Below are 24,613 nucleotides of genomic sequence, written 5' to 3' on the forward strand. Positions count from 1 at the left end.
GACAAGCTCTGAAAAATATTCTGTGTAAATGAGGTATTGGTTTATAAATAGGCCTCTTCCCTGGTGCCTTAATACTCTAAATAGATCTGGACTTTAATGTGAAGCATAAAAGAAGAGTCTGTCTTAGTTTCTCTTTGGAGGTTGCTAACTAATGTTTTCCTTCCACGTACTGAAAAAAAAAATAAAATAAGTAAATTGAAAGACTTCTTCTTAGTACAGGTTGTTAGATGACAAAATGTCTGCAAGTTGTTAATTAATACACACACACACTAAAAAACACATTTAGGTCTCTACTTGCAGACTGAAATAAATTTGTTCAAAAAAATTAAATTTAAATAAGGTAAAAAATGAGTCCTTAAAAGTCAGCCACCAGAGATCCTATCAACTACCAGAATTATCAAGTCCTACCAACTACCAGAATTATCAAGAATACTTGTTCCATTAAGCCTACACAAGCAGAGTCATGAGCTTTCAATTTTCAGCCCTTCAAAGAAATGCAATGTTTTTAACTACCAGTAATAACTTCTCTGTTTTTGGGGGTTTTTATATTTGTCATATTTCCATTCAGAAAAAAAAACAAACCACTAAATAAATTTATGTAAGGTCATACTAGGCTTTGCATTTCAAAGCAAACAGAAATGCATTTCAGTTTGACCAAAAGAAATCAAAGTTCCATAAAGAGAAGTGTTTAAGTTACAGTTTTTAGTGTCTGTGTGTATACATAAGATATATATTTTCCAAACATACTATGCACACACATATTATATGAACATATGCATACCTTTCTTTCATGTAAATATAATGGTTGTATAGAGGTATGTGTAAATCCTCTCCCAGACAATATAGCTACTACCTAGAAGGCCAGAGAAGTTGTGAAAACATAAAGCAACTTGCTGTTGAATGATGCTTACTCTTAGCTTTAAGGATCTTCCTAAAAGAGATTAATCTTATTTATGTATACAACTTAGGAATAACGCTTTCATTTTAAATATTAAAAAATATAATTATGTCTTACTTAGAATTTGAACACATTTGTTCTAATGATAGAGCAGACCGTCATTCTCTTCTAACCGTGATTCTGATTGCTATAGATTTTTGTACTTACAAATTCTGCATAAACAAATCATTGCATGAAATAGCAAACAATTAGGAATGTTTCTCTCACTTCAAAACAGGGAAGCCAATGTACAGACTTCAGTGATTTTTTTGATTTTTTTTTTTTAAATAAGCTTTAAATCTGTAAGTGCCATGCATGTCAGTTTGCGTTCAACATACCTGTCTGCCAGCAAGAGACAGTGACCACTTACAGTGATTACAAGGTACACCAAATGTAGTATATATGTCACTTCTCCACAAGAGCTTGTTGGCAGCTTTGATCGACTTCTTTTTGATTACACCACAATCGCCTCATTCTGCTTTAGCTACTCTCACTCTCTCTCCAGGGGTTTAGATGTCATTGCTGTATACCTTAGCAGATGAATCAGTTTTCTTTCTGCTAAATCCTCTTCCTGGGAAGATGAATCTACTCATTGATTTTGACCAAAGACTGGTTTTTAAAAATGGCAGAAGAGACTTCTGACCTTTTCAATGATCAGATTAAGGTGGTTATTTTCACATTATTAAGCAATCAGGGAAGAAATACATTAAGCAGGAGTTTAGTTCACAGGCTGCTTTGCTGGCTTCTAAAAACTGTTGTGTACTGACAGCTAACCTAGATTCCATTTCTTCCTTTTCCTCTGAACCACAAGGGAAGCTAAAATGCATTTTCACATTGCATTTTGCCTAAAGGCTCTCAGTAAAATTTAATATTCTTACTGCATTGATTTTTCCATTATAAGTTGTAACAGTCTAATGATATAAGAATTTTTACTGTCGAGAAAAAGGGATGTGAATGATTTAGCAATAGCAACTGCAAGAGCTAGAGGACTTATTCTTATTTTCTCAAGGACCTTCCATGTATCTTTTTGATGGGCAGTTGTTGAAAAAGTCCATGCCATATCACCATCCATTGGATGGCCTGAAGATAGCTCTTTAGCCTGTTTCTTAAGGACAATATGTGATCCAGTTTCCTCAAAACCTCTTCCTCCACTGCTAATTTCTAAAAATCTAAATAAAGCTTTCTAAATTTGGAGCTGAAAATGGTGCTTAAAAATTAATGTGCCACATGGAAACAGTGCAATTGGGAGACCCAAAAACCACAACCATTTCTGTCCTGCAGGCTACATTACACTCACTGAAGACTGACATCCTTATTACCCCAAATACTTCAAGTTTGTTTTGTTTTTTCCTCATTCCAGACAAAGAATATACCAAATAAATATGACATGTTCCCTAGAAAAAGAAAATTTTCAGGCTAAGTCTACCCTTTAAAACAACTCTACCATCATGAAAGCTGCAGAATCATTTTCAGAAAGCTGAAAACAACTGGAGTGGGTGACTACAAAACATAAAGGCAGTGCCAGAGCAAGTACAGCAGAGGTTTGTGAGTCCGTGTTCCACAGCTACAAGAAATTTTCTTACTTACTTCACTTTGTCAAAGATTTGATAGATAGACAGACAGAGATGGAAAAAACATACAAATGTACAATATATTACTAAGTTAAACAGAGTAAAACCTGGTGTCTGTTTTCCTTAGCAAAGAGTAGCTTGATTGGTACCTTCCTCCAGCTTTTCTAGAAATTTGCAGAAAGCTGGAGTAGTGGCCAGTTTCCTGTATTCTGTATTTTTCTCTTACAGTTAGTGTTCATAAAAGTAACAAGATGGGCTTTATTACAGATGCTGGAAGTAAAATAAGGCACATCTCACATCTGGTCAAGTCATCTGAGCTCTTCACTGTGCACGTTTTCCTTTTTGTAATCCTGGAAAATAAACCGAGCTGAAGAACAGACCTTACAGAAAAACAGGTCTGAAGTGCCCCCACTACAATTCCCACAAAGCACTCAAGCAATTTTACAAACTCAGCAGTTGTGGGATTTTTTAGGTTTTGTCATCATCATTGTTGTTTGGTAGTTTGCTTATTTTTCCTGGAATTTTTTTTTTTTCCTGATTTGTTTTCATACAGAAAGCATTTTTCATTACACAATCACAGTTTTCTGAAAAAACTATGTTTTTCATAGTAAATGCTTTACCAGCACAGATTATACATTACATCTGGAATTAATATTCTGTCCAGTGTACTAAAACACTTATTAACTGAGGCTTAACCAAAGTTCTGTAGTGCTTGGGACTACTCACTCTTGCCTGTCATAAAAAATAAATAGATATAAATACCGAAGGAGTTTCACATAGCATTTTAAATTCTGTTCTTTGCAACTATAGGATTTTAAACACAAGCAGTTGCCATAAAGTCATACAGTGAACGCAGTATAATTAAATAGAATCTGTTCACTCTCCTATGTTAAGAATGGGCCTAATACAATTTTTTTGTACTTAATTGGACTGACAAGTCTTGTTTGGAAAAAAGTGCTAGATGTGACCATGATTTTATTATAGGAAAGATGCATCAAGGTTAGGTTCTTTATGGCTCAAATACTATGGAAATATGTCTGATACAATAATTTAGATGACAGATTTTGCACGCTTCCATGCAATCTGTGGATTTTTTTTTTTAGCCAGCACTATCTCTGCTGTGCAGTAAAACTATACATCAATACACCTACTCCACTGGGGAAGCTGATGCTGACATTCCAGACTCTTTATTATTAAAATTGCCAGAGCTTTAGCCTCTCTCTAAATTTTGGGCATGCCAATATATTAAAGGGGGAAAACACTCACCCCTTCTTGGCTGGTACCACTTCCAAGTGTTCAAACCAACTGTATTTTTTTTTTAATGAAACACAACGCTTTAAATTTAGCCCAAACTTTATCATTTTCTACTTCTGCCTCTGCTGGGGTTTAGAGTCATTCTGTTGTTGATGCAGAACAGACTTTGTGCTAACAATAGACATCTTGAAAGGGGGGAGAGCCTCACTTCTCCCTTCCACTTGAATCTAGCTTCTAGGACAAAAACAAATCAGTGCATTAGCTCCTAGCACAAGGGAAGAATCCCTGTCAGCACAGTCTCACCACAAGCAGCAACACTAAAACCCAGCAGCTGCAATGCAACACTTCTAATGCCTCAATTCTCCCACCAATACTGAGAAAATTACCAGTCCTGCTCAAACCAGATACTATCTCACACAGCCCAGGGCATCCATGTTATCTGTAATCAAAGTCTAGACTGGGACAGTCAGAGTCAGACACTTCCATATTCACTAGTTTCTGGTCTCTCAAAATCTGCCAATAAAAATTAAAAGTAGCCTGTGGGTCTCACAATTCTGCCCTAATGTTGGCAATGAGAAACAACTCTGAGATTTATCTGAGGCTGTTTAAACTCAGTCAGCCATCTCAGTGGAGATTATATGGCCGGCTATGAACCTTAAACCTGGGAAGAAACATCACCTCTTCTTGTCCACACCATGCAGGCAAGGACAGGCACAATGTGTCTGATTACGGACGAAAACTTTGCTAGCAAGTTTGTAATGTTTCTGGGGTGCATAAGGTGGTGACATACTAGTCTTCTTTCCAAAATAAGAAGTGGGCTGGGGGAAGAGAAGCAGGGATTAGCAACTACAGAATTGAATTACAAGGAAAAAACTAAAAAATTCACTTCCTGAAAGATTATACTGAAGTACCAATAACAAAAAAGGATTAACTCTAAGGAGCCAAACATGTAGCACAAATCTGCCTTATGCAGCAAACCATTCCAGTAACTATAATTTTAACCCAAACTCTGTTTATACCATGTATTTAGCTTTTATATAATGATTCCTTTGTTACAGCTGAGTTTGAAGAACACCATAGTAATTTTTTCTTGCAATTACCTAATTTGATACAGGCTCTGGGGATACCTCATAGCAGCCTTCCAGTACCTAAACAGAGCCTACAAGAAAGCTGGAGAGGAACTTTTTACAAGGGCACATAGTGACCCGACAACGGGTAATGTCTCTTAAGCTAAAACAGGGTAGATTTAGATGAGACACTAGGAAGCAATTCTTTACAGTGAGGGTGGCAAGGCTGGCAGAGGTTGCTCAGAGAAGCTGTCGATGCCCCATGCCTGGAACTGTTCAAGGCCAGGCTGGATGGGGCTCTGTGCAACTTGGATCTTAGTGGAAAGTGTCCCTGCCCATGGCAGGGGGGTTGGAACTAGGTGATCTTGAAGGTCGCTTTCAACCCAAACCTTTCTATGATTCTAATTTCAACCATTAAGACAAGCCTAGTCTAATTTATAGGTCAAGATGTGAAGGATTACATATAACATGTTATGGTTTATTAATAATATATTATTGCACATGTATTAGAAGTATTAACAGTACACTAATATTTTATATATTAGTTTTATAGGAATTATACAAAAGCATACAAAAATATAAAAAAACTAATAAAAACTATGTACACTTAAAAGGAAGCTAATCTATCAGGTAAAACAATCATCTCAAAGCTACTAGTATATACAGGAATATTACTTTAAAAAGAAAAAAAATAAAATACAGGACTTCCAATTAAAGTCATCCACCTTTCCTGCACACAAAAGCACTCTTCTGTGACTTGTGCAAATACCCAATTCTAGTTATTCAGGTTTACGGAAGTTTTTTGAAGGACTCTGATGAACAAACTATAACCCATCAATTCAGTTAAAGTGTCAGAAAAAAACACACTGAAAAATGAAAATATGTTTCTGTACAAGTTGGTATTTCTTAAAGTATAACACAACATCTTTTAAAAATACATCTTTAAGCTGTTAACTGATTTCAGCTATGGTAAAACTCATCTTAAAATGAAAAACTCAAGATTGCATTGGGTGCATCAATTATTCAAAAATCAGAATTAGAGTTCTGCTATTTTTATACAAAGAAGTAGAGTCCAGTTTCTTAAGGTGTTTTGAAATTTATTTACGACCATAAAAAATTGCTGTTTTCACACATGGAAGTGCTGAACACAGAAATATTTAGTGGGATGTTACTAGGGTTCTCTCTGCTAAAGTTCCACTGGTTTTTAATTTTTAGAAATGACCTAGATTGTTAAATTTGCTGATAATATAAAATTCAGAGGAAAACTGCATCCTTAGCAAGTAATAAGTCAAGTTTAAATGAATTCTCATTTTCTCTAGGTTGACAAGCAGAAACTGAAACTTAATGTTGACGAATGTGAAGCAATAAAAGCTGAATATACAAATAATAAATATGAACTTTTTCTGAGTAATTTGTACCAAAACAAGAAAGCTGCCCCCCCTCTCCCCGAACAACACTAGCAAGATGGTGAATATTCCTTTTTAAATATGTCAAATCAAGAAAAGGAAGCAATTTAAACTCCTTTAAAATCTCAGGTTGCAAATGTGTCATGTTGCAAATTCATCTGGCAAGCTCTTCTTTGAATATTCTGTGAACTTTTTATTATAACTGTAAAAATATTATATTTTTTACATTTAATCATTACAGAAAAAGTAAAACCAGTCTAATTTTATAGGTGAGATCTTGAAATAAATCTGAAGAATAAACAAATGAATTCCCCTAATGATTTTTATAAGGATAAGGAAGTGGTTTTGTACATCGAATTGATTCATCAAACAGTTAAATTCAGAAATGTTATTGGGGCAGGAGGGAGAAGTAGTACTTTGAATAAGATGCTAAATGATGAGCATAAACTATGAAAGTGGAAAACAAAAACTATCCTTCTAGATTATTTCTTCTCTTTTTGCCAAGAGGGACATGAAAGGAACCTTAACTATAGGCTGGTCTCTTGTTTGTTGCCTTTCTTGTCAAAGAAACTTTACATGGAGATCACATGATAACTTGCTTTGTTTTCAGTATGTTCTTTCTCATTCACGTTTGGTAGGAAGACATAAAAACTGGAACAAATGGTAGTATTAAGAAAAAAATTAGTAATCAATAAATATCTTTCTGTTGCCTGTTAGAAGCCAACAGAAGTTCAGGCACTGGGCTGCACCCTTGACAGATAGATCTGGGCTTGCCTAACAAAACACACGTACCTGGTTCAGACACTTTGCTTACCCTAGCTGTATAACATTGTGGAAACATTTATGTTGGGATTTAATGCAATAGTATTCCACAAGCAGAAGTCACAGGGAACAAGAGATTTCTAATGTACTGGATGTACAATATTCTTAAGTATTTCAGGGAGTTGGAACTACATAATCTTTAAGGTCCTTCCCAACCCAAAACATTCCATGAGTCTATGATTCCATGATCTTCTGCTCTAATACTCTTAAAGACTTGCATAACAAGTCTGTTGTCATACAAATTACAGAATATTCTGCCTGTGACAGAACCCCAGTTCCTCTGTACCATAGAAAAAATGCAACTTAGCAATGCAGATGAGAAAAATATTTACATAATAAAATATATATTTCACTGCTTTTCTTTGTACAACAACAGCAAGAAACTGAAATGATTACATACCTGAAGGAGTTTGTCACTACACGCAGATGAAGGCAGTAGGAACCCACTTACATGCATGTGCTCAGCTGCTCTTCCACACACACGCACAGACACACACACAATGTCAGGAATTTTCTGCATTAAACTAACATCTTTTCTTCACATATCTCATTCTTCTGGACACTCTTCTTTGGAAAGAACTGCCAACAGGAACTTAATTTCAACTCTCCTTTCCCATTTAATTTGTGGCATTTTAGAATCAAGATAAATTTAAAGAATTAATCATTATGAAATATATCCTGTTAACAGAAAGCCACTGCACACTTAAGACCGCTGGCCCTATTCTTCATTAGTCATTCATTCTATCCTGTTTCCACTCACATTTGCATGGCAATAGCTTTGTATGAAATGCTTATCTCCAATACAACAAGTTGCTAAAAATCTAGTGAACACAATTTTGTATTCTACACTAGCAAGACAGAAAGATTTTTCATGACAGTGCAAGTATGTTTGCTTAGCTTTCTTCCTCTTTTTTAACTAAACTTATTTTACCCATTCCCACCCTGCTAGCAAACATGTTCCTGATTTTTCTAACTGTCTACATACACACGAATAAAGGAAAAATGAACTCAGACATGCTCTGGGAAAAAAAAAATGTCCATCATATATAACAAGTTTTACATTTATTTCTTCATTTCAGAGAAAACAACACATTCTAACAAATTTAACAAAGCATATAATTTGTTACATATGACCAGATTCTCCCGGATGAAAGGAGTAACATGAGTGTATCATCAGGAACTCTAAAATTGCAAATCTTTTATTCTCAGCACTTTGACCAGGAATCAATACTGTAGTTGAGAGTCATTAAGTCAAAAGTGATCTCAGATGTCATTTTCAACTGAAGATAAGTGCCTTAAGATCATTATCCTTTGGCTCCTGTTTTAGCAGTGTTTTCAACCCCACTCCTGAATACCAGGCATTTGGGAAAAAAATAAAAATAATAAAAAAAAAAAAACCCCAAACCACTGAAACCAACAGCCCGCCCCAAAACCCACACAACCCAACCATTTTCCAGTTGAATTTGTTACCTCCTTCCCCCTGACCCCCCCCCCAAAAAAATCCCAAACCCTACCACTTTCTTCTTTTACAAACAAGTGAATTATATCAGTAATACTTTGTATTGTATTACTTCATCTTTATGTTTTTATTTAGCTGAATAAGTATCTTTAAATATAAGCAAAACATACAGGACACTTGCATATAGAATCCTGCCACCTTCCCCCTTATTTAATAGAGGTGCCTGACAATTTTCCATTGTCCATTATTTTGGAGATCACATAACACAAGATTACTTATTTGAGACTGGAAAATTCTTTCCAATCAGATAATATTTTTAGATTGAGAAATGTTTATTATAAACTGCTGTTTTTCTCAAGCCATTTGATACCTGATTGAAGCTCACTAACAGCATAAGCTGAATAAATGGCTTATGAATTTCTGAGCCTGACCCATTTAACTGATAAGTCACTGAATGGAAGACATCATAGTACTACAAGGTCACATCACTGCCTCAGTTATTCATCTAACTAGGTATCAGAAACCCTCCACCAACTCAAAAGTCTTTGAAAGTAACAACATGCTTGGGATACAATAGCTTAATGTCCCCACACTGAAAGATAAACTTTATTTTGATGAACAATTTCAACATCACCAGATTATGAGAAATAAGCTGTTTCCTTAGTTTACCATTTGCACTTCGAAGAGGTAAATATATAAAGATTTTACTTATACATTGTCTGGGAGAAGAAAAACATTGTGTAGATTTCTCTTTCAATGTCTCAGAACAGCTTGGCTTAATTACTTAAATAATATTGGGTTTCATCATTTATAATTCAAATCATATGTCAACCTCAACAGAAAAAAAGTAAAAATTAATCATGTTCTCCAGTTCTCATCATATATTTTTCAAAATTTATCTTTGAAATCCAGCATAGGAGCTTCAACTTAACAATCTTAATTAACACCTTAATTCCTATAAATAAGTTAATTGAATCTGTGTTCCTAAACTATGAGCCAAGGTAACTGCTAATTATAAGTTAATGAGTAAGACTTTCATACTTTGCATATTTCCATTATACAACATTAGTACAGCTTTACAATCACTTTTTCTTATTTAAACAGAACATATTTTCCCTTTTCTAAATTCTTTCTTGCTCCTACCTACAGACAATACATACACATAGGTTTTCGTTATTACTCCTTATTAATTCTTTTATTATTTTTATGACTCTTCCTTAGTAATGTAAGTTCAGATATTCTCATTCACCACTATTTTGTAGTACCAAAACAGTGATATCCAAATGAAATGAGGACAGACTATGCGGAAGCTTCTTTATACAGCCTCCTCCCATTCTGATCCATTTCACAGTATCTTTGCTTTTCTGAGATTTTTCACACCATATATACAACTTCAAACAACCATAAATTAAGGCATATTTTATGGCAGTTTCATAATAATTACAGATTTCCAGATGCATGGATTACACCACTTCAACAGACAAAACTGAGGTCTCTGGTTCATGTTCTGTATAGTGGTGTTTACTGTACTGGTTTGTCTTTTGAATAAAAAAATAAACATTAAATAATTCTTGGGCTAGTTGGACTTTGCTGCTGAATGTAACACTAGCTTCAGTACACAAACTGCTGAGAACATCTATACGTATCCATATTGAATTCTATCATAGCTGGCACATGTATTTGCAGATTAAAATACTATATATTAAAACATTTCTCTTACTCTTCAAATAACTTTAAATGAACTAGTAAGTAATGACATCTTAGTTTTCCATCATAACCCAAAAATACATAAATAGATCAAAAATTAGAAAGTTACATTCAAAACATCAAACGAAGACACCACATCGCTGCACTGTACTGCACACGTAGGATATACTCCCTGTCCTACAGCACTTCAGGCCAAATAAAGAACTTCACATCATTTTGTACGTTTCTGTAAAAGTATGTATCTATGATAATCTTTTGCAGATGTTTGCTTAACTAACTATATAACAAGAAAAGCCTTCCTTTTGAAAAACGTAGTCAAGTAACTAAATCTCTATTAGTGAGCCAGGCAACAAGGTTTGGAGCGATCTGAGATGCTGCCAGGAAACAAAACGGTCTGCAGTTCACAACATACCTACGACCATACTGTCATCTTCAAGGAGTATAAAAAAAGTCTGCTTTAATTTTTAAAATGTTTTGAATGGGTATTTCTGCAGTAGATTTTGCTGTTTCTGTTTACAGAATTGATGATACATGCACCATATAGTCTTACAAAGAAGAGGAAACAACTCGCTCAAACTTCATAAACTTTGACTGACTACTTATGTTTTCTAGCTGGTGATGAACTTGTATAAAAGAAGCACATGAAAAAGTATTCTTGCTAGCAAGGCATTAACTACGCCAGCTGGTCCCAGGTGTCCCATGATTAACATGGAGGCTGTTACCCTGTAAGATTCATATTTGCATGTACAATAGTAGCTTATGACTTGAGTATTGCTGGCTTTTATGTTATATATCTTCTGTGCTTGCCACTGCAACTATTTGATTAATGTAACACAATGAAATTAATTAGTTCATATGGCTATATTTTATAATGATGTGTGTGTTTCTAATGCACATGTTTTAAATACCGATTTTTGAAATCTTTCCAATGATTACATAGTGGGGGGCATACAGGAGGGGAGAAGTGTGCTATATGTCAGTCTTTCCTGGGAAGCATTTATAAGAATCATGTTACAGCCTTCTTCAAACAAAAAAATAACCATTGATCACCATGAGAATGTAAACATTAAATGAGCAATTAGTACTTAAAATAATGTAAACTTACTGGCAAGGCTTGAACAGTTTCTGTTTGGAATATGCATTGCTGGAATTATGGAGTTTTTCCTCTGTATTTTCACTAACACTCTAATGATGAGAATGTTATTTTTTAACACCATCATGAAAGTGAGTAGCAAGGACAATTATATCTCACTTTACAAGTTACTCTGAAATTGATGCATAGTTGAATTAACGCTCCAATTTAATATTATGAGGAAAAATATTCTGTTTCTCTATTAATTTACTCATGATGCATATTACAATAACTTCCTTTTTCAATGCAGTTTTGGGAATAAGGTTTGCCTGTAGCTACTAGGATATACCAACCACATTAAAATGCACTGCAAAATTTGTAAGGGAGGGACAAAAAGCATGCTGGAACTACCTTGTAAAATAGAGGAGACAAAGACTTGATTCCTGAACCCCAGGGGGAGGGGGTGGGGGAGGCGGGGTGGTGGTGGTGGAAAGTGCATCCATTGTATCCTTTCGTTCAGTTTCCTGCCCACCACCTTCCCTGTGAAATTCTTACAGAAAGCACAAACTGATCCTTCTCAGAGCCATTGTAACATCCTAGCAGTGCCACACTCTTCTTGAGTGGGCATCTTTGCTTCATGAAAGTGCCCAGTCTGATACTCCCTGCCACACGTTTGTTTATTTACACCTCCAAATATACGGTAGTTCCTCTGTAGGCAAGTAAAGGGCTATAGGGATTAAGAGAGATGGTCAGGGAAATATAATCCTATTAACATCTCAGCTACTATTCCACTAATATCTGAACTCATCTGTCACACTTGATTATTTGTTTTCCTTAACAAAAATATACACCTATAAAACTGTTTAAATACCTTGTTTTCAGATTTTGCCAGTTCTCGTTACTACAGGGCTTATCTGGATAAAAATCAAACTACGCTTATGTGTCATCTTTTTCTACTTAAGTATTACAATGGGAATGTGTTTTACAAATGGAAACAATATGAAAGGTGTTTCTGTATAAGGATGTTGAGAAAAAACAAGTAATGCTCCCTTTAAATATGGACTATGGAAAAAATTACACACACACACACTCACACACACACATGCTCAATTATTTGACTGGTTTGCTCTTGTCAAAAGTTCAAGACAGAAAACTATCTGAGCTATTTCCCACCTCATTACCCACTTTGACTGAAGGCAAGATAAACAAGCTGAACAAGATAGCCTTCACAAATTCTCACCAAGGTATCCTTCCTTTTGCCTGACTAGTTAGACAGCTTCAGTCAAATCATGGTATTTCAAAATTTCCACAGGAAAGAAGCATTTTTCATCTAGATTCTTAGCACAGACTCTCAGGGCATTTCATTCCACTGGAGCTGTCACAGTGGAACAGGGCACAGGCTTGCCCCAACATATGAGCAGAGCTGCGGATCCCAGGAGGAAACCAACGCAGGTTTTTAAATCAGCTCGAGTTTCTCTGACTACTTGTTCCTGAACACTAAAAAAGCTCCTTTAGTCTCCATCTTGTAAGAACAGGCAGCAGAAAGGGATGGACCTGCGTAATAAACTGAATTCCTCCCTGAGCGCAGAGGCAAGGTATGCTCAGCCCTCATCACAAGCCAGGGAGTACACAAGCAGTACAATGGTGCTTGTTTCTCTCCTCAATTCATCCTCCACTGCCCTTAACAAAGATTTAAAAAAATACTGTCCGAGAGCATGTGGTATTAACTAACTTGGACATTTAGCTTTTTTTAAAAAAAAAAAAAAATCAACAGCATAACACCATACTGTTAGACTGCTTTATTAAAAACTAACTTCCCAACATGGTATAACAGATTTCACAACTATACCATTATCTACTTTAAGAAAGTGTATAGATGGTGTTCAAGACATGTACTACCAAGAATTATTACTATTTCTCCCTGACAAAGACATTCAAAAGGTATTAACAGAATGTGTTGGACAAGGAGAAGATGAAGGTGACAGTGTACTTTCCAGTAACTTAAAACATCTATTTAGCAATTGAGAATTAATAGAGATACAGTGAGACAATACAATCACTAGATGTTCCCACATGTATACCAACACACCCTCTCTCCACCACTCCCTAAAAAAAAAAAAAACACCACCAAACCCCACCACATTGCACCAGAAAGTAAGAAACGGAACTCCAGCTGCAACTAGTAACATAAAGCTTCTTGCTCAAAGAAACTTTGGTGAAATGACCTCAGATCATTGTTAACATTTTTTTTAGCCATTATCACAAAACATCCCTTTGGAAATTACCATATCTGCTTATGGAGGAACTGATTTTAAAAATTATATTTTTAGTTAATAGTGAGATTTAGCTGCTACAAATAAGGAAGAAAGTTTCTACCAAAGAAGTCACTGTGAATGTTCTTCTGCAGGGTAGCCTTGCCATTCAAGTTGCCTCCTAACACAGCTAAAAAGACAATTTAATCGCAAAGCAGACAAAAAAGACACATTACAAGGAGCATTACACTGTCCACTCTGTTCCTATACTTTCTCCTTGAGTCCTGTGCAAGAAAAAAATCAACTTCCTCTGAACTTTACAACATGGTTTCAGTCTCACTCAAAAAGACTTCACCATAATTATTATTATCAGAATTATCAGTCACCTTATTATCCCCCAGTTTCCATCTGGATCAAAACTTTTATATGATTCAGACATAAACGACAACAAATTATACTGTACTACTTTTAGAGACATAGAGTGAGGTTAAGTTACTAAAATCTCAACTTGGCATAATGTCTTTTATTTTTGTTTTGTTTCTCCAACTCCATAAAATGTAGACTGCCAGTGAAACAACATAAACAGATGTCAGATGTTATGCTTTGCATGAACTGGAATACCATCCTGCAGCAATGGAATATTGATTAGGGCCATATATATCTTAATAAAACCCGGTGAAACAATACAGACTAAGGTTTTCTTGGATCTTTTTGTATGCTTATGAAACTGCTCTATTCTGTGTGATTATTCGGATAACTTTTGAAGGTAATTTTGTTTTGTGTTTATGGAAAATGTTTCTGGCTCACAAACAAGATCTATTCTCTAACCTTTCTAAAAGCTCGATAGTTTACAGAGACCTCCATCTGTAAAAGCAGTCTCTTGTGCATACTATTCCCAATACCCCTTATCAAGCAGAATACTCTGAATGTCTTTTGCAACAACCATTTCATGCACATAACGTCCAAATAACTTCAGTCAATGTATATTCATGTACCTCAAACTTTCTGTCCAAAACAAATTACGTGAAAAGTTAAATCCAAATTGAATTACTACCTTAAGATTTCCTGTATCAGCTCTGCTTATACTCCAAAATCAACAGCCCTGACCTCAGAAGAAAATACTACTGCCAGTAATCTTTACTGGTTGAATAATGGGCATTATGTCAATAACAGAAAAACAGAAAACACACTTCACCTCAGCATAATTACATTACAGAAATGCCTAGGTCCATCTTTCCCTTCCAAGAAATGGAAAAAGGTGACCAACCAAAGCAGCAAGAACAAGGCAGTGTGTCATTACACAGTTCATCACTTTCGCAATGCCCCTGTGCCTTTCCTCAGAGGCACCAGCATGGTGTCAGAGCAGGAAAGCACACCAGTTGATGCTGTGGATGGCGTATAGTTAGCAGCATAAGCTTTTGGACTCCGTCAATCTGTGTATCACTTATGAAAAGGGGAAAAAATGAGAACAAAACAAACAAACAAAAACCAGATAAACTTAAGTTTCAGAATATGAAGACAAGGATGATGTCACTTCCAACACACACAGTATACAGGCATGATAGGATTACTAGAATATCTCTAAAATATAATTAATCTAATTATGCTGATAGTTACGTACAAGTGATTAAGGGAGCTCTCCCTGTTAGTTTCAGATATAATTAGTATAACATGAAAAAATTCCTTGCCTTTGGAAAGACAAGGAGGAAAGGCAAAGTTCTAAATACAATATGAGAATACATACATGCACAATTCCTAATCCTAAACACAGATAGATTAGAATTGTATATGTTCTTGGTTTTCTGAAGTACCTGTATGGGACTGGCAGACATGGTACAAGAGAACAGTAGTCTGGGGCTCAGCAGAGACCTCAGGGCACCTTAAAAGGCACAAGCCACTCATGGTTAGGCAACTAAATGTCATCCCCAGTGATTAAAGAAAGTATTGTCTGATTTGACACTGCACCAGAGACCTGAATAACAGGACTCCCTTCATTGCTGAGGATTTCTTCCATTCCCACTACTTACCCATTTTCTGTTCTCACTTTCCCTACCTTTCCTTCCTCTTCATGTATGCTCTAGCAATCCCCTTTTTTGAATATACAACGGAACATACATTCCAATTATTACTATTTTTATCAAAATCTTATTTCAGTAACCAATAAATGTTTAAGTAGATGTTACAATTTATGCCTTCTTAATTTGTTCAGCACTGATGATCAATAAGATCAACAGAACACTGAAAATCAGGAATATTCATGGGCTTCTTTCTCCCTCTCCATTAAGTTCTCAAGCAACCAACACCTGTCAGGGGTAGGGGGATGATGTCATCTCTATAACTGCACTTGAGTATTGCCCAAATACATCGATCCACCTAGCTCATCCCAATGTTCATAAATGGCTACTTTATTAATTCTATAAATCCAGTACCACACTGTCAGTTACTTCTTCATCTCTCACCCTACATTAATAAACATCTGATATTTACCTAAGCTGGAGCGCTCTTTCTCATTTTTCTCAGTTGTAGGAAAAACAAAGTTAAGGATATCACCCTAATTAAAAGTGAATTCTTACCCAAGGAGAAAGGGTGACTATCCTCAGGATCACTAAGAAGGAACAGAAATCCAAGTTATGAGCTAATTTCAAAACAATCAGACATTTTAACCATGTTCCAGCTTTCTGAAGAGGAAGGGTATGAAAAAGGGGAAGACAGGGAACAATGGGAAAGGCTGGCTTCCATGATGAGAAAACAAAGATGATTCTGAGCACAAATACATTTAGGCATTTTCTAATATATGTTCCTATGTTGAAAATGATGACGAGAACATGCAGGGACTTCATTTCCACACCTATAGAAACCTCGGAAAACCTAGAGTTGATAAGGTAACACAGGTGCTGCAATACGACTTACTACTCTTGTGCCAAATACAAAAGTCACTTTTATCTAATGATCCTATAATAGAAAACAAATAACCTATAGGGGGGTCTCAAAGGAAAGAGATACAGAAGAAATCATGCATTCTGATTAGCTTGGGAGAGCACCACAACCTATATAGAAGGCACTAAGGAAATTATTAAATTCTACAATATTTTGTATTACAAATTGCTGCCTGACCACTTTATTCCACCCAATGGCCTCTGGTAGCTAATATGACTTTTGCACAACTTTACATCCTTTCTCGTACCTCCATGAGAATGGAAAATCAAAACCAAACTGCACAGGAAGCCCACTGCAATTTGTTCTAAAAATACAGAATAAAATAATTGACCCTGCTTTCAAACTTCTTCTCAGTTCTTCCAAATAACACCTATTGTATGCTGCTGACCCAATTCTCTGAATAAATTAATTTTGCAGGAGACCCTTTCATGGATAGAGGAAGCACAGTTAACAGTATTTGGTTACCCATTTTTGGTGACCTACATACCTTCTGGCTGTTCTTGAAGCTTTACAGTCCATTGTACACTTCCTAGCTAAGGCATTTGACAAAAGAATCTCCAACCTCACTAACTGATCTAAGCTTCACTGAATCATCAGAGGAGACTGGGTTCACAGGGAAAAAGAGAAGTCAAATCAACCATATGGCCCATTTCAAAGCCTATGCTCTGCAAAAACAGGCAAATGCATAATGCATTTGTGCAGCTTTTCAAGTCTAGCTGCTCAGCATTTTCTTTAATATATATATATATATTACAACGTAAGTTGTGTGAAAAAGCCATTCGTATATATTTTATTCACATGCAGAAAGGACAACTCTGGAGAATAACTGCGCTTAAAACTGAAGAAGTGTCTAAATAATCCAAAGGAGAACAAAGGTTATCACTATGTTAATGCATCAAGAATTTTTCTATTCTTTTGGGTTTGGTTTTTTTAAAGTACTCCAGTTGGTATGTTAATGATGCCAGCCCAAATCTACTAATGTCAAATTTGAAATTAATGTCACACTTTACTGGGCAGACTTCCATTTGTGAAGGAATATCAATGATTAACACAACTCTTCATTAGGAATACTTGTATGAACAGTAGGCATACAAATCATATTACAGGTTATATGCGTTATTTGAAATTCACTTTTATTATTTATCCATACCTACAGACTTGCAGAGGATTACGGTAGCATCAAAAAAGTTAACTACATTTCTTCTTAAACAGAAATTTGTATAAATTCCTCAAGGACTTCTACTAGCAAATGTAGGATATTTCAGTAATAGTAGTTTAACATTGATCAAACCTCTCCCAGCATGTTCATCCCAGTACAGGAATTCTACAGTTCTCAGAACAGGTTTCAAGTCTGACTTCTTATGGTATGAACTCTAATACCCTAGCTATACTGACAGTTAAGGAGTAGGCTCGCACTGCTAATGCATGAGTACATTTCTGCTATGGTCAAAACCCACAGTAATTAACAGCCAAAAAACCACACACTTCCTTAAGGAAAACCTACATGAAGAAATGTATCAACTGTAATTTCATGATATTATTATGATTTCTGATGAAGATAGCACTCCTTATGGTTTTCCGGCTCTCTAAAGGAGTCTGAGGATGCCATCTGGCAACCTCATGGTTGCAATAAGAAAAAGAAAGCAACTCATGCAGTCGTGGATGGCTTATATGGATTCTCCTCTTTAAACACCTTCCACTGAGAACTGATGTTGCTATTGAGCTTTACCTAACACTACATCACAGATTACATTCCTGTCAATGTAAAAGAAAATCTCTCAAAATTATGTCAACACAGTACCCTGTAGGATTTTTTGTCACTTTTACATCGATGTGATGTTTATCCTTACATCCTTCTATCCAAATGGACAGCAATTACAGATGTCATTTTGGTTTATGTTTTGTCATTGCCAGCAATTCTGTAGCCACCCAAGTAAGAGTTACATCACTGCTGTCCCTTCAACCTACGTGCAAGTATTGAAAGTATGTTTTACTTCATCAGAAGTTGAAGACTTTAAGGTTAAAATTAATTCTTTCAGTGTAGACTCAAAAACTGTACTGTAAACATTCTTATTTAACTCCTGTTTGGAAAAAAAAAAAACATTAAAAATCTTTAGACCGTAAATTAATATGATATGTGGAGGACCACTTTTTGTTGAAGACAAAAGAAAACCACTTTTGTCTAAAATTAGAGTGAGGAAGGTGAGGAGAATACAGAGCCGAGCACACACTACTTTAGATGCTGTCCTACGTAGCACAGGCCCTTCTGAGACTGTATGCCTTGCACCACACAGAAGGATACATTTTAAGAGTGTAGGGGGAAGAGAGAGAGAGAGAATGCGTCAAAGCTAGAGCAAAGTTACTTTGCCTGACACACTCCCACATTGACTGTTAAACTGCTGCATGAGCGTCTAAAAATCACTTTACAGACTAGAGTAGATGCAATTGTTCTTACGCAGTTACTTCTGCTGCAGTAACCTCAGGAATTACAGCTCCCTAAAGACTGGCTGGTGTACACTTCCCACCTGCTGCCACCAGAGGACCTTTATTCAGGTTGCTCACCTTAGATCAACCATCATAAAGCAACTGTTCTGTCACCTGTAAGAAGCCCACCGGCCAGGTTTCTTGAACACTCTGGAAATATGAGTTTACCTTTACTCACACAGTTCCGGTAATAGCAGAACAACTCACTAGTCCCACAACCCGCTAAACCGTAAGTCCTCATATTTACAGACTAGGCAATCACCCTTGCTGGAACAGCTTCCTCTCCAGCCCACCTCTTCCACTGTGAACACAAAGCATAAGCTTTTAACATTTCACTGCTGGACAGTGTTACACATGCTTTGCAAATGAACTAGGCAAGCTAAAACCAAATAAAGAGCAGCAGGGCAAGAAACAGTAATGTCTTCATTACCACTGTATATAGCTCTTATTTTTTAAATTCAGGGTATAGAGCAGAATGCATTGTATGCATGAAAATGTTCACCTTACCTTTTGAATAGTCATCCTGAAACGTACTGAAGAATGCAGCTTAAACGCCCTTCCATCTTTTCACAGGGAGATGAGACTTAAGCAAAGGACTGACTGCCGTACAGAGCATTCTTCTACACCCAGTGTTTAGAGAAAGCAGGTCCATAATACCTATCTATCTTTCAACTGGGAAGTACATGAGCTCTCATGCTGCTTACAGCTGGTACAAATTCCACACAGTATTCTTAAGAAATCACTGGACTTTTTGGTGCCTTCTTCATATCAGAAACATACACATCAAGAAATCTCCAACTACATCTCTAAAACCTTAATTTTACATTTCAGCACAATGTAAGTGCATAATGTGGAAAGTGTAATAGTATTCAAACAACTTTAAAGACATTTAAAACATGTCTGTATTCAGCATAAATTTAAACTATATTCGTATTGTGATAAATTTTACAGTGCTGCTGACAGAAATTTTATAAAATTGATTTTACAAACCAGGTTCTGCAGTGTCAACTCAGTTAAAAATCTTATTCAACTAGATCTTAAGCTTATGCATTGATTAAAAAATGCACTTTTAGAAGTAGTTACAAAGTAGACAGTAAAGAAATAGAGAGTGTAAAAAATGAGATTACCTGCACAATAGCTTTCACTTAATAAAGCATACTTAATAGAATAAATACAGGAGAAATAGGACTGTTTCTGCAGTTATTTAGAACAAATGAAAACAGATGCATAATTCAATCCTTGTATTGACCACAAATGTAGTAGTATCTCTGTCATTTTCCATTTATTGCTAGCTTTTGTTATTTTTTTATACTGAATCTTATTAAAGAAACCACTAGAACAGATGAACTGAAAATCAGGCAGCAACTAACAGCATTAAGAATGCTAAAAAAAACTTTCCCATTATGCATTCCTTTTGCCTAATCTCGCGTGCACATTTTCTTCTCTTAAGTCTTTATTATTAACTACATTTAATTCTTGTTTGAGAATTAATTCATCCATGCCTACTGCTTATTTCCTATTGGAATTTTAAATCCATCTGTTCACTACTAAACATTTTTCATCGCAATCAAATGTGTTAAAAAATTATAGACCAAATGCACTACTTGTCAATACTTTGTAACCCAACTGCCATCGTTTTGTTATCACTGTGACATAAAACCCCTTGTTAACTTCATCAGAGTTTCTGTTAGGATTATAGATGCAAAACTGTAAGGTGGAAAGTCTAGAAGAGGGGATAACATAAAAGTGCTTTAAGAAAGTTCTAGTACTAATGACCTTATAACATGCATGGCAAAAAAAATCCAAAGACACATAAACAGGCATTCTCCAGACCAAATACTTTCAAATCCAAGATTATTTCCATGGCCTTTATTTCTTTCTCTTTCTTCTTTTTTTTTTTTTTTTTTTATGTCTTCATTTTTAAAGAATGCCCTGAATGTTTCCTTCTCCCCAGCTGGTTTCCTTAGAATCCCTGTGACTACTAATGAAGGAAAAGAACTACTTTCCTTGAGTACAGATATCAAAATCCATCCCTAAATTACAGATAATTTGCATAAATGCCACTGTTGAATTTATATTTGCTGCCAAGAACATTTGCTGCTTACAAGGTCTTCAAAGTGATATTAAATCAATTAAGCTTACTCTAAATATGTGGGATTCAGGTACCAATCTGTTTTCACACTGAACAAGTTTTAGACGATAAAAAATGTCAGTAACCTTTCCCAAAGTGCTGAACATGCCTGTTTTCCAGTGTAGCCAATGATACCTTGGTGTCTCCAACTTGTTACAGTACTCGGAACCTGTAGAATTAGCATCCATATGCATAAAAGTTATTAATGCTATGTAAGTTGTTAAAATATGAAACACAAAACAAGCTGGTTAAAAAATCTGTGTGTAATGTGATATTTATCATATCCACCATGTGAAAATGCTTTGTGCTATAAAGCATCATGTTCATTTGTGTACTGTCAGTTCCTTCAGTAAAGCCACATAGAATGAACAGTCTGTCATAATTTTTCCATCAGTTTACCACCACAAAGTTTGGTAGTACCTTGGTATACTAAGCAATAAATATTAACATAGACAATGTTGTTTGACTTTATCTACTACAAATCAATGCAGGTATGTAGGATTTTATTAGTAAGAATTCTTACAAGCACACATTAGAGGAATTAATCATTCATTTCCTGCAGACTGCTTATGTATTTCATCAGGCCATTATCTGATCTGAATAACAAGAACAATTGCATAATAAAACATTACTGCTGGCATATGCAACTTTATTCTGTCAACTTTATATCTTCACAAGGGGTCTTCCTTAAGTCCTCTGTTGTTTCTTCTGAATTAGATTGACCTGATTTGACATTTTCCTACATCAGCAATTATGCTCAAGATTGAACATACATATATGATCAAATATGATATGTATCAAACTTAATTGCCAGGATTTGACTCAGGTCATTTCCCACAGTGGCAAGCAGTAATTACAGCAAAAAAAGAGTATTTCTCAAGCCATTTTTCATACAGATACTGAAGTATTGCCTACTAGATTTAACTAGATAACCTAGATTTAAAGAAAAACCAAAGACAAATAATGAAGAGCATGCTCCAAACTACTAAAGCCATTAAGTATGCTGTGATTCAACCTAAACAATGTATTGTTGTGTTTTATTTGACAATGTGTTGACTAATATGAATTTGACAAATAGATTGGCTGATTAGTCAAATATATTTTAATCTATTTTTTTAATTGTAAAAATAAGACACTTCGTTACTCATTCACCATTGCATGTTTGAGACCACCTAGCAGAACAGGAAGCATAACCTAATAAAGTTCTCTATATGCAGTCTCAAACAGTTCATTGAAATTATCTGGATATATTATTTTAATGCTCTACCCACAGGGAGTACAACACAAATGAACCATGTCAAATGTTACCTACTCAAAAAAAAAAAAAAAAAAAAAAAGGAAAAACTCTTTCTTTTAAACTGACAGATAAATCCATAGTACTAAAATAATAACAGTACGATTCTTTACTAAACCAGCAGATGTGTTATCCTTTTATTTCAAGTTCACAAGTCCATTGGGTATTTTTTCTGTTATAAATGTTACTGTCAATTACCCAAAGAGTACTGTGATGCAGTATGAAAGTCACCCTGATTCACTCCCTCAGAACTTGTAGCCTATGCTTTGTAATTATTCCTAGATTTAAGATATGAGTATCTGAAAGCAACTCTGAATGTCATCATTCTGCTAATGCAAATTTAGCTCTTCCTGCTCGTGCCACATTCATTTCCTAAATATTTTTTTCCAATTACCTTTACTGTTGTGACACAAACTAATTTCTTTACTCCACAAAGAAAAGCATGTAATTTGACCCTAATAAACTTTTACTCCTGGCAACAATTATTAGTTGTGATTGATTTTGAATTAGACTTGAAAATGCAACATTAATTTTATATTGAGATGCTTAATAAAATTCACTTGTAAATGTGTGTTTAACAGCTTCTAATGACACCAGTTAATTCTGATTAGGTGAACAGTACAAACACAATACATAAAAGATTTGAGTTGTACAGTTTATTTACACTACCCATCTATTATGAATTTGTACTGTAAAATAACCCAAATTTGTCAAGAATTTATAAAAGGTATGTTTATTTTATTCAAATTCAAATCCATATTGTCCCTACAATAACACGTGAAGAATTTAAATCCATGTCCATTTGGCAGGAATGGAGAAAAAATTCTGAAATGCTATTGATTCCTTCCAGTACATTCAAAACACCTGACTCAACTACATTTCTACTGACATAACACAAAGGTTTTATTTAGACACCAGCAAATAAAAGCAAATATTTTTACTGACATACTTTTAATTCTTATTTCTTCCCTCTACCTAGGAAACAGTTAACCCTCAACTACTAGTACTAGCGATTTCCTCTACCAAAGATGCAGCAAATGTCGATAATGGGTCCACTGTCCCAAGAGGAATAATGCATACAAAAGTCCTCCTCCCCAGATGTAGTTGTATTTATTCCTAAACAACACCCAACAGCAGACTTTTCATGGCATACCTTTATTTGATCTTTGTACCTTCTGTCAACTCTACAGCTCAACCAGCACACCTCCGTCCTGAAGCCCTCTTAAACGAGTTTATCTTTTTCTTTCCCCTAGATCTTTCTCACCAATTTAAAAAAGTGCCATCAGTACTTTCAAGTATGTCCCAAAAGAGCACTTACGAAGCAAAGCTGTTGTCTGGAACTGTCATCCTCATTAGAAGAAAAAATGCACATGCATTTTATACATATAAAACTTTGTGAAAAAACTAACAACTTCTGAGGTGTGGTCTAAAATCCTTCACAACTGAATGCAGAAAAGAACATTCTCAGTATCTGTAGTCCATGCACATTTTACATTAAAATGAATGCCCTGTCACCTGACATTACTTAGCAGGTCACACACCGTGCTGTAGACCCCTCCTGAGGGAGCACCCCTTTGTTTAGATTTTGTCTGTAATATACCACATACCTACACTCAGACTATGCTAGACATTACACAATACTCAGCACACTCAGTTTCTTGACAGAAGTATTCACCTACAATTCTTTGTCATAAAAGATAAGCAAAACACTTCATGCACTTTTCTCACTGGAAACAGTTTAAGTTACCAGGGCCCAGTTCCTCCCTGACCAGAACGGTGTGACTTACAAGCAGAAATACATACACACATGTATAAAAAGACGCATGTCTGTGTGTGTGTGTCAGGAGAAGCAGGAGCACGAAGGGACGGAAAGCAAGCACAGAGCGTCCACTTACTGATGCTGTCCGCTCGGACGTCTTCGGAAACCTGAAGAAGTCTCCGCTTTCCCCTCCTGCCAGTCAGGCGCCGCGCTGTGCCCCTAGTCCACAAAGGCCCAGAAGGAACTGCAAAGAGAGAAGCACATGCCACATCAGGCAGTTCTGTCTCGGTGGGATCCAGCGCCGCTGCCGCTAGCTCCTTGGGGGTATCCCTGGTTTCAGAGCAGACTCCTGCAGAAGAGTCGTCCTTCCAAAGACAGATAGCTCGATATAATTTTTTTTAACCTATGATAAAAGGGGGAAAAAAAAAAAAAAAAAAAAAGAAAAAAGAAAAAAAAAGCAG

General features: G+C 35.7%; 1 long non-coding RNA gene across 1 annotated transcript in view; it reads right to left on the minus strand.

The window, feature by feature from the left end:
• LOC129734764 (uncharacterized) overlaps nucleotides 1-24,393 on the minus strand; it is a 329,354-nt gene extending 304,961 nt beyond the window's left edge. The window contains exon 1 of the long non-coding RNA XR_008730369.1: nucleotides 24,289-24,393. This is a non-coding gene — a long non-coding RNA (uncharacterized LOC129734764). The remainder of the gene's footprint in view (nucleotides 1-24,288) is intronic.
• Nucleotides 24,394-24,613: the final 220 nt, after the last annotated feature.

This window comes from Falco cherrug, chromosome Z (genome assembly GCF_023634085.1).
Source record: "Falco cherrug isolate bFalChe1 chromosome Z, bFalChe1.pri, whole genome shotgun sequence".
NCBI classification, from domain to species: domain Eukaryota; kingdom Metazoa; phylum Chordata; class Aves; order Falconiformes; family Falconidae; genus Falco; species Falco cherrug.